Below are 14,707 nucleotides of genomic sequence, written 5' to 3'. Positions count from 1 at the left end.
ATTCGTTTCCCTCCTCGTTCTCTTCTTATGGAGTTTAATTGGATTATATTTCCCGAAAAGATGAGAGATAATCAATCTCTGTGCTGATACCATGTAAATGCCAGGTAACTAGAGAATAAAGAAATGGCGTTGCCCTGAGATTGCAGGAACTGTGTGAGACTAGGTAAAAAAAATTCATGTCTATAGGCATGATCTCACTATCTTGTGTGACACATTACATTCATACTCCAGAAAAATAAAGTAAAGATATGTCCCCCAAACTTAACAGGATTAAAATCATCACCACAAAATTACAATTTACAAAACCCACAAAGGTTTTCAATAGTCATCAATTGGTTATTGGGTCTGTGTGCATACGACAAGGGGGTGGGGTTGCGTCGTGGTGTTTACCAAGAGTCAGACAAATTTCAATATAATCCTGTCTCGTTATTTACATGGGGCAATGTTATACCAGTCTTTGAACTCAAAATCACCAGATGTCTCACCATGTAAGCGCTAATACTTTGGTTGCCAGTAATAGTCATCTAATTTGCCATGGTAAACGGTTTACAGCCTTTGAAACGGAACAAAAAAAAATAATAGACAATTCCAGGCGGCTGGTTTGTATTTCTTGTTCTCCATCAAGGATCTCTTCTCTTGAAGTCTTTGTTCGTTTTTTTTTTCTATCATACCTATCCATATAATAAAGCCTTTTTCCCATTTATTAGGGAGATTGCTATCCATGGCATGTACCCAGCCCCCCCCCCTCCACTCCCATACGTCACCCATTTGTTTCCTTTTTATTTTGGCTCCTCACTTCCATTTCTCATTATGACTGTTTTTACAACCCGTCTTATATGTACAATTTACAGCTTCAAGTGCTTGATCATACCACTTCCCTAACATTTTTTTTTTTCATTCTGCTTGCAAGGTGTCCAAATCTGATGGCACCATGCTACACATAAACTACCAATTCCAAGTTATTTTTCTGATAATTTTAAATGAACGTGGTCCACACAATAGAAATCTAATCTTATAATTGTTATTTTCTGGCCCATTACATTGGTATCCAACGCTTTGCTCTAGTTTTATTTCTTCACGTTTTGTTGCCCGTAGAAGTTCCACGCTCACATAAAAATCGTAAATAAAATGGCTGGAATAGTCAACACCCTTCTTAAATCTACACTCTCGCTTAAGCAACTTTATACTTACCGTCTACAAAACTCACATCAAACCTCTGCTGGAGCTGATCACCGTCTGGGACACAGGGTATTTCAGTAATTTGAGACTCCTGTCTGTTCAGCACCAATGGATCAAGCAAATAGGCGAGCTCCCTGACTGTAGTTATACAGACTGCCAAGTCTCTCAACCTGTACCCTGTACAAAACAGGCAGGTTGCAAAGAGTTGATCTTATTAAATGTTGGAAAATATTCCATAAGCAATTCATTATCTCCCCAACAGATCTCTTCACTTCTCCAGCCACACGTGCAAGGGTTTAAGTACAAAATGATCAAATCCCATTGATCCAGGGATTTCTATCTCTCAGTGTAAAATGTATTGACCATTGAAATGTCATTCCAGAGAAAGTTGTGACACCCCCCCCACACACATACACTATTGAAACATGCTAGAGAGGCTTATAGAACTCTCTACCCGGTGCCAGAAGCCCTCTTGTATACACATCTATCTTTTAACTTTCATAGTCATATCTTCCCCTCCTACAACTACCGATCCCGCGCGAGCGGGTGGTCTGGCCTAGCTAGTCCACTAGTCCACTCTCCACTATGGGTCTGGATGGATGCCATGCAGAATGTCTGAAAATGGGAGGTACAGTGATGGTGGACTGGCTGGTGAGGTTATTTAATGTTTGCTGGAGAGAGGGTAGAGTGCCGGAGGACTGGAGGAGTGCCTGTATAGTTCCTCTTTACAAGGGAAAAGGGGACAAGTGTGAATGTAGCAGTTTCAGAGGGATTAGCTTGTTAAGTGTAGTTGGGAAGGCTTATGGGAGGATCTTGATTGAGAGGATTAGGAGAGGAACAGAAGGAGTAATTGGTGAGGAACAGTGTGGATTTAGGACAGGTAGAGGTTGTGTAGATCAGATCTTTGTGGTAAGACAGATATGTGAGAAAGCTATAGGAAAGGGGAAGGATGTTTTTTGGTCTTTTATAGATCTGGAAAAGGCTTATGATAGGGTAGATAGAAAGGCACTGTGGGAGGTTATACAGATATAAGGGATAGGAGGAAAGCTGGGAGCTGTCAAGAGTTTTTATGAGAGTAGTAGAGCTTGTGCCAGGATTAAAAACGGAGAGAGTGAGTGGTTTGAAGTAAAGGTGGGACTTCGTCAAGGATGCGTTATGTCGCCCTGGCTGTTCAACTTATACATGGATGGGGTGGTGCGAGAGGTAAATGCAAGGGTAGTGGGTCAGGGATTGGAGATGGTTAAAGAAAATGGAGAAAAGTGGGAGGTGAGCCAGCTGTTGTTTGCGGACGACACTGCGCTTGTGGCAGGATCGGAGTAGGGATTGAGGAAGTTGGTGGCAGAGTTTGGGAGAGTATGTGATAGAAGAAAGCTAAAGATAAATGTGGGTAAAAGTAAGGTGATGAGATGTACAAGGGGTGAAAGTGGCAGTAGACTGGATGTGAGCATTAAGGGAGAGCAACTGGAGGAAGTGGATAGTTTTAGATACTTGGGTGCAAATGTGGCAGGAAAAGGTGGAGTGAAGGTGGAGGTAGAATGTAGATTGAGAGAAGCGAGTAAATGCCTTGGTGGATTAAAAAGTGTAATGAGAAATAGACATTTGGGAATGGATGCTAAGAGGAGATTATTTGAAGGAGTGATTGGGCCGATAGCATTGTATGGGACAGAAACGTGGAACATAAGAAAAGAAGAGAGGAGTTTGAATGTGTTTGAGATGAGGTGTCTGAGAAGTATGATAGGGGTTATTAGGCTAGATAGAGTGAGAAATGAGGAGGTGAGGAGGAGAACAGGGGTGGAAAGGGAGCTGGGAGATAGGGTTGATGAAAGAATATTAGGATGGTTTGGACACATGGAAAGAATGAGTGAAGAAAGACTAGTAAAGAGGTATGGAAGGCAGATGTGGAGGGAGTGAACATGAGAGGACGTCCTAGGATGAGGTGGATGGATGGGGTGAAGGGGGCTTTAGGGAAGAGGGGAATGTCTGTTGATGAAGGACGGGAGAGGACAGAAGTCAGGAATGAATGGAGAATGGTTGTATATGGATGATGTTGTGATTGCATGAGGTGGAATGGTTGGTCGGATGGGGGGTGAGGTAATATGTGTGAGCAAAATTTGACGCAGCCCGAAGGGATTTCTCCCCGTCTTCTCCTTTTATGCATGAGGGGATGGAGAGGGGGGGGGTCGCCGATTTAATGAAGTGGCCTTGCTGTGGATGTGCTGTGTCTTGCGACACTGCTTCTGACCCAGGGCAGTGGACAGGGTGCAGGGATGACCCGTCATCCAGGAGATGCTAAGATAAGAGGGAGGGTGGAGGGGTGTGGAGTGTATTCAGGGATGGAATGGGTGGGAATGATTTTATGCCTTTTCCTTTTTGGCTACCTCCCTAGTAAGGGGGAAAAAGCCTTGGTATATGTATGTATGTATGTACTATGGGTCTCGATTTTCAAAAGAGGAGCAGGCTGACAGGAGACCTTTTGGTCCATATCTAGGTCGGATACGAAAAATATGATAACGATAAATGAAAAATAAACAAATAAAAACAATAATATAAATAATAATAGATAAAATAGATAACTAAATAAGTTAAGTTATATAATAAACAAACAGGTAAATAATAAATAATAATAAATGGACAGATAAATAACAATAAGTAATAATCAAATAAATAATGATAAATAAATAGACAACTAATAACAAACAAGTAAACAAATGATATGAAATAGATGACAGGCATTAAAGCATCTTGGTTAGGTGTTTATCTAAACGAATCTGTAGGAGATTTATTCCATTCGTTAACTACATGGTTAGCGAAGTTATTTCTACCCATTTCCAAATTAAATCTATTTCCTGACAAATTGAGACCATTGTTTCTTGTCTGATTCTCATTCAGTGTGAAAATTTTGTCACTTTTGATGTTGTCAATTTCCTTTAGAATCTTAAAGACCTGTATCAAGTCACCTCTGAATACTTTTTTTTTTGGGGGGGGGGATAGATTCATGTGTTTTGGTCAATTTTCGTATAATTTATTTCTGATATTTGGAATCAGTTTTGTGGCTTATCGTTGTACTTTTTCCAATTTGTCAATGTCTTTAATGAGATTCGGTGACCATACGGAAACAGTATATTCCAAATGTGGACGAACTAACGATTGTTAATGAAAGATGGACTTTTGAAGTCAATAGATTGCGTAATCAGATCTTTTTCACTATCCACTTTTGTTAACGAATTTCCAAATAACTTGTAATCGTGCTTACTGTTATTTTTACGTATGTGCATAACCTTGCATTTACTTATGTTGAATTTCATTATCCACTTTTCAGACCATTCCTGTAGTTTGTCTAAATCTTCTTGAATATCTAATTGGTTTAAATGATAATTTGCCATTCCGCACAGTTTTGTATCATCAGCAAATCTGGAGACAATAGATTTCAGTCCGTGGTCTATATCATTTATATATACTATGAATAGAAGTGGTCCAAGAACGAAACACTGAGGAACTCCACTCGCAACATTTTCCATCTGGAAGTTTGCCATTTGAAATAACTCTCTCTTTTCGTTCAATCAATCAATTACTAGTCCAGCCTAATAGGCTACCACTTATTCCGTGTGGAGCTAGTTTAGTAAGTAGTCTTTCGTGGGCGAGTATCTAAAAATTTTGCATTTGCAAAGTCTAGATATATTAAATTTATATTGTTTCTTTTGTCATAATTCGAGATGACTGTGTTGTAGAATTCGAGTAAGTCACATAAGTACGTTTCCGCCTGAATCCATGCGATCAAACAGTTACTTTCTAAATGGTGTTCAATGGCCTCTCTGATGATAGTTTCTATCATTTTTCCTATGATTGAAGTCAAGCTTATAGGATTGTAGTTATTTGATTTAATTGTGTCACCTTTTTTGGATATGGGAGCAACGTTAGCCAACTTCCATTCTCTTGGGACATCTGTGAATATGATGGATTTCTTGAAAATAATTTCTAATGGAACAGCAATCTCATTTTCCGTTTCCTTTAAGATTCTTGGATTTCAACCGTCAGGCCCTGTTTTTTTTTTTTTTTTAACTTTGAGTTTTTCTATGCACCTTTTGATATTTTCTTTTGTTATATTTACCGTAGTGAGTAAGTTCACCCCATACTTTTCACAGGTTTCAGTTTGAAGTCCTCTTTGTGATGTTTCGTTTACGAATACTGAGCTAAAATAACTGTTTAAAACATCACCCATTCCTTCATTTGAATAGTGAAGTTGACCGTCAGTAGAAAATAGTGGACTAATGTGATTCTTTGTGGTGACGTTGTCTCAACCGCCGACGCCGGACACACCGGAGATGTCTGCTTCCCTGGCCGGTCCAACACAGACTGATGACGTCACCAACGCGAGCGGAGGCGTATCCACTCGTCAAGGTTCACAGCTCACTCACGAGGATTACAGCCAAAGGGAAGGCGGGCAATCAGAAGGCTAGACGTTCCAACGGGACCCGCCCAGGGTTTAAAAGAACGGTCTTTGCCAACCGAGAGCACAGCCTCACCAATCACCGCAGTAACAACTCGCCTCCAGCTCCAAGACCTTCTTTCTAGCATCGATCCAGGACCTCCAGCTTGCCATATTCTCGCCTGATTCGGTGATTAAAGATATAAAGATCACTGCGTTGATTTCCTTCCTTGGTTGTCCTTCATACCAGAATACTACATCCTAATAACCTCTCCTCTTTATCTTTAATGTAACTATAGAATTCTTTGAATTTATCAGCGATATTCATTTCGTATTGTCGTTTTCGTTTTTATTGTCTTTTTTTTAATATTTCTGTATTGTTACAAAACTTTGATAGTCTTTATGTGCACCCGAGCACTTGTATTTCTTATATGCCTGTCTCTTTTTAGTAATACTTTTTTCAGTTTCTTTGTCATACTATTTTGGGCGAGCCTGATTTGGGGGGCGTCTGTCCTTAAACGGGATATAAGTATGAATCCTCTTAGTAAGCGTATTTTGAAATATTTCCCACATCTGATTTCGAGAGCTTTCGTTTAATTTTGCTTCCCAGTCTGTAAGCTGGACCTTCTGACGTAGTCCTATAAACTGAGCCTTACTGAAACCGGGTATTTTAGATACACAAGTATCTATTCTGAAAAAAATAACAGTTTGAATCTAAGTTGTGATAACTACTTACAATAGTTTCACCAACTTCTGCATCGGTTATTATGCTTTCGCGGCTAGTGATCAAAAGATCGTGTAAATTTCCATGTCACATGGGCTCTTTTACATGCTGAAATAAGCAATTGCCACCGAGAAAATCTGTCAAGCGACTGCCGATATGGCCATGTTCAAGGGTCATCCAATCAATGCGAGTAAAATTAAAATCACCCAATATCAATAAGTCCCGGTTGCAGAAACTAGATAGTTCTTGAAGAAACAGTTCGTCGCCTGCTAATGATAATGTTTTTGGTCTATAGTATAGACCAAAAACATTATCACGACTCTATATTGTATATTACATTTACATTTTTTTTTTTTCCCCTTTGGTTCGGATTAATTCTACCCACAAACTATCATATGTATCCTGTTTCACATTCTCTAAAACACAGGCATGGATATTGTTTTTAACGTACAACAGAACACCTCTACTTTTCTTGTGGTTTCTATCCTGATGAAAGTGTTTAAATCCCGCAATATTAAATTCAGCTTCAAACTCTTTACCATTTAACCATGTTTTGGTTATTCCTATCATATCGAGATTTTCGCTTTTGACATACGCCTGTATTTCTTATAATTTGTTCCTAATACTACTAGCATTAACGTACATGGTTTTAGGAGACTCGTAATTATTTCTCTTTAACTCGTTTTGACTTTCAACATTATGCCTTACAGTATAACTTTGTTCTTTATTAACAACTTGCTTTATATTGACATTTGGTCCTTCATTGACATTCAGTGCTCATGGACATTTGCTCCATCACGGACATCTGCTCCCCCACGGTCATCCGTTCTCTCATGAACACTTTGCCCCCCTCCGTCACCGCGTCCTACACCGACCACTCGTCATTCATTGACATTCTGTCCAGCATCACTTCCTAGAATGATATTCTGTCCTCCACTGACATTATATCCTACCGTTGTCACAGACTAGCCTATGTATTTGAGCTGATGCATCAAATCTCGGCCGTGATCTGAACTGTTCCTCAATCTGGTATCTAGTATGACTATTTTGCCTTTTAAAGGGATTTTTCACTTCCACAAAGACAACGAAACGGTGAGGTGCACAACTATTTAATTCACATGAAATAAAGATATACAATTTACCTTAACCTTGTGTATATGGGATACGTGCGGGGCAAAGTAAGGAAGTCAGAGAGAGGCCAATGCCGCACAATACAGTGCCGATGGCAAGTGCCATTTTTTTTTTTATAAATATAAACCTAACCTACCTCTATTCGCCTGGCTTCGCACAATCTATTCATTTCTTCATTTTTGTGCGAAGAAGGCTTACAATTTATCAATCCCTAGTCATAAAAAAGGAGAACACCTATAATAATGCGGACGCTACTTCTTCGTGTCATCATTCATGGCGACCTCGGAGAGAAGTGCCCGAGTTTGTTCACTCCTCCGCCACTGGTTTGTATAAGTCCTCCTGTAACTGGGACACTCACGTGAGAAAAAGCCCAATTCACGTTTAAATCCTATGATATAATTTATGATAACCTACTAATTGGTTGAATTTAACATCAATAGGCATTTTCATTAAGGATGGCGAGCCAATATGGCTCGTGCTAGAATGTGGCTTATGGTGCCATATTCGCGTCTCTTTGTGTCAGTGACGCGTCATGGAACATGACATCGTGATATATTGTCATCCCATCGTAATATTTTGTCATTCATTGACATTACATCCTAATGTAATATCTTGCCGTCTACCGACATTATTTCCTACTATGATATTTGTCCTACAATAACATATTGCTCTACAATATTGCTTCGCCGTACTCTGTTATCCGCATTACAATCTATTTCCCCTTCCCCTTGAATTTCTACCCCAAAATAAAGGAACTAGTTCATTACGAACTCCCGCAATGAGGTTTATAAGAACATCTTTGCCTCTGCAAGTAAGATAGTTCCCATCAGAAGCATAAAGGTCATGACGCCTAGAAAAGAAATACCAAGGATCAAGAATGTGGTATCCCAGTTGTGTGCATAACCGTGATATCCTCTCACTGATCCCTATGGCTCTACTGTTCCAACATGAGCCAGCGTAGGTCCTCGTAAGGATCCCACAGACTACGTGGCGGCTCCCACGCTCCTCCATCTCCTGAAGGAGGACCTTGTAATTCCGAACAAATTTCCTCTGATCTCACACTGCCCACATTGTTATATCCCGTAAGGACAATCGTAACTGTGCTCGTCCGCCTTTGCTCCCTGATGGTCTGGGTACGAAGGTAAAACGAATACTATAAGGTACGTTGAGCATCCCCCCCCCCTTCGCGCATCTCCACGATGACGTCATAGGAAATCCAGAGGGGGAGAGGGGGAGGTGAAAGAAAATGTAAACTTTAAAGAAAACCATCTGTATGTATGGTAAACATTTAAAATTACACTATGATGTTCACATAATACTGAAATTACTCACTATCACTTTCTTATCCTCAAATTATCAGTATCTGAGATATGACCGCCAGAAAAGTTATAAAAATGCTTTCCATGCTTTCACATTAGGTGGATTATATTAATATGACGAGTTATTAGATGGGGTGACATGTCAATTTATATGTTGATCAGGTAGATGAGGAAGATATTATACTGTTGATACACACCAACTAGCTGAATATAGACCCAGTAGTTATGACACATAAAAGCATCATATGGTTTTTATTATATTACATTTTGGATTTGCGTGGGTTTCCATATCTCCTCAAGCGTGGATTCTATATGTAGACCTTTATCTCCACCAAGCTCAGTTATGTTTTAATCGGATTCTTTAGTCTGTTTATTTGCAATTGAATGAAAATTTCAGGAAATGTTGCTAATAAATAGTTACTTTCAAAATGACGGCTGCATACATATCCAGATGACCGAGTATTGTGTGTGGCACATAATTCAATCCATTTCTTTCTAAGTTCTTTATCTTTGGGTAGTGAAAAGAAATGTATATTTCTATCACGTTTCGGTCTAATGGCATTACACTTCTGCACTATACAAACTGTTGGCATTTTTATATGTTATTTGTCTGCCTTAGCTACCCCTTTAATCAGAAGATGGATCTTCGCTCCACACACTGGTGTGTGACTGACAACTCTCGACTCGCGGAACCCTGGTCTCGATATTTCCGTTGACGTCATCATCTACCTCCGCAGTGGAGAGGTTTTCTGGCTCTCCCTCACCCCCCCCCCCCGCTAACTTACCTTATAGTATTCGTTTTACCTTGCTGGGTACAATCACGATCCCACGGCCCGGTTGACATACAAGTATGCAACGTTGTTTTTCTTTCGCTGGAGGATGTCATCATAGCCTCGCACCATGGAGTCCCCCACCACCAAGAACTCCTGATATCCAGCAACCTCATCTTCCAGCAGAGCAAAACGATTGACTATAGCTAGCAGTTGCTCCACAGGGCACCCATCTACCGAACGCTGGCTCGACAAACGGGAAACGGGACCCCACGGTGCGCAACTCCCTCATGGCATTAGCAGAAGTGGAACGCTCTTTGGGTTGTGGGGAGGATTCACTCTTCTCACAGAGCGCACTCTTGAGAAGACGAATTTCCTCCTCACACATCCTGAGACGGTCCTCCAGGTTCACACAACCTTCACAAGCCATTTCGCTCCTCCTTCGGCAATACAAACGGCAAAGAGAAAATATAAATCAACAAAAGAAACAAAAGCGGTCACTAAATAAACTAAATACACGAAGCTTACTCTGCTTACCTTATACTATTACTCCTATCTTTGGAGTACAGTAACAACCACTACTTTGGCTATAAATAACTAAAACACTACACTTTATCTTATACCTGTAACTGTATAACGCTATATGTATATAATTACAAGAAACACAACACAGCCACTTGCTACTACTCTAAAATGTAAACTTCACAGGGAGTAATAAAGTTTACAGGAAGTAAAAAAAAAAAAAACTTCAGAGGAGGTATTCACTATCTTGTGTCTCGGCAGCAAAACGAGTTCATTAGCTGATGTCTCGGAACAGACTGAGCTGAGGTCTCGGAACAGACTGAGCTGAGGTCTCGGAACAGACTGAGCTGAGGTCTCGGAACAGACTGAGCTGAGGTCTCGGAACAGACTGAGCTGAGGTCTCGGAACAGACTGAGCTGAGGTCTCGGAACAGACTGAGCTAAGGTCTCGGAACAGACTGAGCTGAGGTCTCGGAACAGAGTGAGTTGAGGTCTCGGAACAGAGTGAGCTGAGGTCTCGGAACAGACTGAACTGAGGGCTCGAAACAGACTGGGTATTCACTAGCTGGGGTCTCGGCAGCAAAATGAGTTCACTAGCTAAGGTCTCGGAACAGGCTGAGCTGAGGTCTCGGAACAGATGGGCTAAGATCTCAGAACAGACTGATCTGAAGTGTCGGAACAGACTGAAGCTAATGTCTCGGAACAGACTGAACCGAGGTCTCGGAACAACTGGATGAATATTGAAGGACAACAGGGATTGTCACTGACCCTTTCTGGTTCCCTTAAAGATAATTATAAAATATTTGAATTTTCATCATAGAATCGTGAATTCTTTTTGATTAACAATAAAAATGCAGTTTGTCCCAGGTATTTAGGCGCAGTGGAGCACAGGTTATACATACACACACACACACACACGACTCGGTGGCGCAGTTGGTAGAGCACTGAACTGCTAGCATGATGGTACCCGTAGTATTTGGTTCGAATCCTGCCCAGGGCCGAAATTATTTCGGTACCGCTGCGCTTCGGGTTGTTACTCTGACTCTCATAGGCGGGGAGTTGTGTGTGTGTGTGTGTGTGTAAGGTCATAGCATTACCCATAGATCGGACCTACGAGCTCTGAGCTCTCTTGCGGGAGGGAAATAGCTGTCGATCACGAGTCCAACACGTGATCCAAAGACCAAGTGAATACACACACACACACACGTTTCCTCCAACTAGGATTTCTTCAGAGTGTACACCTATAAGACATTTGTAACATATATATTCACACAGTTCACCCCGTTCCTTCCTCCCCGGTCAACGTTGTTGTCATCTCGCTTTCGTCTAGTTTCGTGGAGAATTAGGCTGCTTGCTACCCTCGCTAACTTGACAAAACCGTCCCGGTGATTGCTACACGGGAGTGAAGTAATATACGCTGCCTCAATCATCATCCTTTCCTTTTTATCAAGTCCATTATGGAGCACCTCTATTTTCTCCCAATCCGGCAGGTGGCCAAAATTGTTTATATGTACCACTAATGAGTTGGAGATCCGGTAGGTTTTGACGCCATTTTTATGCTCCATTGTCCGATTGTGAATTCCCCTGCTAGTTTCACCATAGTAACTAACGGGGCAGCTTTTACAAGGTATTCTATAAACAAAACAGTTATATTTATCTTTGACTCTGTTACTGACTGTATTTCTCACAATATCGCCTATTTTTATTCCCGTGCTATATGCCAATTTCAGGGCTGTTTTGGTGAGATTTTGTTCAATGACATTTGAGCACTTGAAGTTGGGTACGGACAGATAACATCGGTTTTCATCACTAGCCTCTTTATTATTGTCACCCCTGTTTCTTATTGTAAAGCCTTTTCCTTGTTTCTATATGGAAAATCTACTGGGTAACATTATTTCTTGAAAACATAAAAAAAATTGTGGTGCGCGGAGTAAAAAGTGAGATCGTTATAGGTTTCTTCCTGAGAGCATTCAGAATATGTAGAGAAGAATTTCTCCAGATGGAAATTAATTAATTTTTTGACGTTTTCAAGAAATTATGTTACCCAGTAGGTTTTCTATATAGAAACAAGGAAAAGTTTTACAAATAAGAAACAGGGGTGGCAAGAATAAAGAGGGTAGTGATGAGAACCGTGGGTATCTGTCCAAGTGCTCAAATGTCATTGAACAAAATCTCACCAAGACAGGCCTGAAACTGGCATATAGCACGGGAATAGAAATAGGCTATATTGTGAGAAATATACCATGTAAAAGCTGCCCCGTGGATACGTGGGGCGAACTCTTTGCAGTCGAACAGTCCCTTTCCTTCACTTTTTTTTTTTTTTTTTACAAGTTCCAAGCACATGTGTATTACCGAAGCAATTCACTGAATTTGTAGCTCCAGCTGATGCATTCTCCTTCAAGTAATCATAACCGGCAACAACAGCCTCAATTCGCAAAAATGATAACCCATCTAGCTGAGCACAAAATAACTGAAAGTTTTCATCATCACAATATAGATTCACTAATCCCAGTTACTGGATTTTACGATAAGTTTTCTGCGTCAAATGACAGAAACATCTGTTATTGTCAATATTTTTACCAAACACTGATTGCAGAGCATTGTGAACCGCCAGTTCAAAGTCAAGGGTAATATGTCGTGGTTCAGTAAACTGTCCAACTTCTTCACACTTATCCAGGACGATGGATATAAATTTCTGATCCATTTTCCCTGTTTTCCACTTCGGACAAGTCTTAAGACGATTAATCCGGTTGTTGCGCCTTGATTGTCAAACAACAGGAACTGATCAACATAATCACATGTTGTCGTCCATACACCATCGATTACGAATTTACGACCTCTTCCAGAGAACCTGATTCCTTTGGGTACCTTGCTTTACCCATGCGCTGCAGAACCTTCTTACATGTAGCTTCTGATAGCCTTTTTCCTCTAACTTCTTCACTATCTGTTAAAGCTAGGAAATCAGCGTGGATCTGTACTGGATTATCATTAGATTCTGCTGCCTTGATTTTCACATTGTCGATTAAAGAGTTGAATGAAACAGATGAGTGAACTTTGTTGCAACGGGCGTTTATTGCAGCATCTGTACTTATGGAGACCAAATATTCCTTTTTGGAGGCCAAATGTCTGATGGCCAAAATCGAGAAACCAAATGTCAGGGGACCAAATGTACTAAATCCGACTCACTGTGCTCAAATACATCCTGTTCAACAACACCCCGCACATGGCACTCTTTCCGCCCACTGATGGCCATAGTTTCTATTATGTAATTTAGTGGTGGATCGGGGTGCCAGCAGTAGTTTTTTTTTTTTTTTTTAACCTGATAAATTGTAACTGAGGGTGGCCAATCAGGTAAGTAAACCAGGTAACTAAACTCTTCCTTCAAGGATGCATTCTCAGACGGGCCTAGTTCGCTTGTCTTCGACGTCTTGATATCTTGTCACTCCTTGATTTGCATTTATCACTTACAGATTTCGGTTCTTGTTCACATATCCTCCCAAGGGGAGCATTTGAAATGAGCTGGAAGCATGTTCATTTCTCTCAGGACACCAGTGCTGAACACTTTATATCTTATGATCTTATTGTATGAAACATTTTGTGTACATCCGATTCATGTCAAATGCTGGTTTATCGAAGCTTCAGCGACGGATTCACTCCCATGCATGGAACTTATGATACATGGAACTTATGGAACATGATACATGGATACATGGAACTTATGATAGGGGTTTGTGGGATGTCCATTTCTCTCGTAATGGGAACTTTACATTTTATAATTTCACTTTACGCACATTTATGTTAGAAAAAAGTATAATATTAATTAAAAAATCATCCTGACGACGGAATTAATTCAGTCTATCAAATAGTTTTACAAGATATTGTTACTTAAGTAAGAAGGCAATTATTTGTTTTATTTGCTTGTAATATGCACGACTGGGGCTATGCGCTTTTCTATTTAAGTGTTATGCATATATTCTCGTTTTCATCCCTTTGTATCTATCTGCTGAAGAGGACTACAGTTAGTGGTCGTAATATACAGAACATAGAGTGCTTCTCCTTTTCTCTTTCTCCGACAGAGGGTAATATATCTAAATAATGCACTACAGTGTTCCGCTTTCATATACAAAGATTGTATGAATTTCTCTCAATATTTCCTATGGGTGTCATAGCTGATATTCAAGATCTTCATAAGTTCCTCAAATTTAATTTTGTTATTCGAGACTTCTTTTGACCCAATTCGGATCAAAGTTGAAGAAAATGGAATGAATTATGGGGAACTTCTTAATACCCTGAATGTCAACCATTACACTCCCCATCGGAAATACTGAATTAATACAAGTCAGACAATGTTGTTATTGCTGTAGATTTAATATTCAGCTTCAATCCGAAGTTTCACGTTCCCATAAATGAAGAGAACTTCCCAAACACCAAATAACAGTTCGTCAGCATTCCGCGGGTTGCTTGGTCCAGTGGTGTCCCATCCCGACCCAGAGACGGTTGCCCGGCGGGTAATAATCCCACCAAACATGTTACAGCCTTCATTCCGGTTTCCCTCTCTACATCTAACAGTAGCTCCTGACTGGTCGGAAATACGTGTTGAGTAAGAAGCATAAACACACATAAGATCAAACAATATA

This window comes from Oratosquilla oratoria, chromosome 43, assembly GCF_046742065.1.
Source record: "Oratosquilla oratoria isolate Oo_2021 chromosome 43, ASM4674206v1, whole genome shotgun sequence".
Taxonomy (NCBI): domain Eukaryota; kingdom Metazoa; phylum Arthropoda; class Malacostraca; order Stomatopoda; family Squillidae; genus Oratosquilla; species Oratosquilla oratoria.
The sequence above is the reverse complement of the archived record's forward strand: the minus strand, read 5'-3'. Positions refer to the sequence as shown.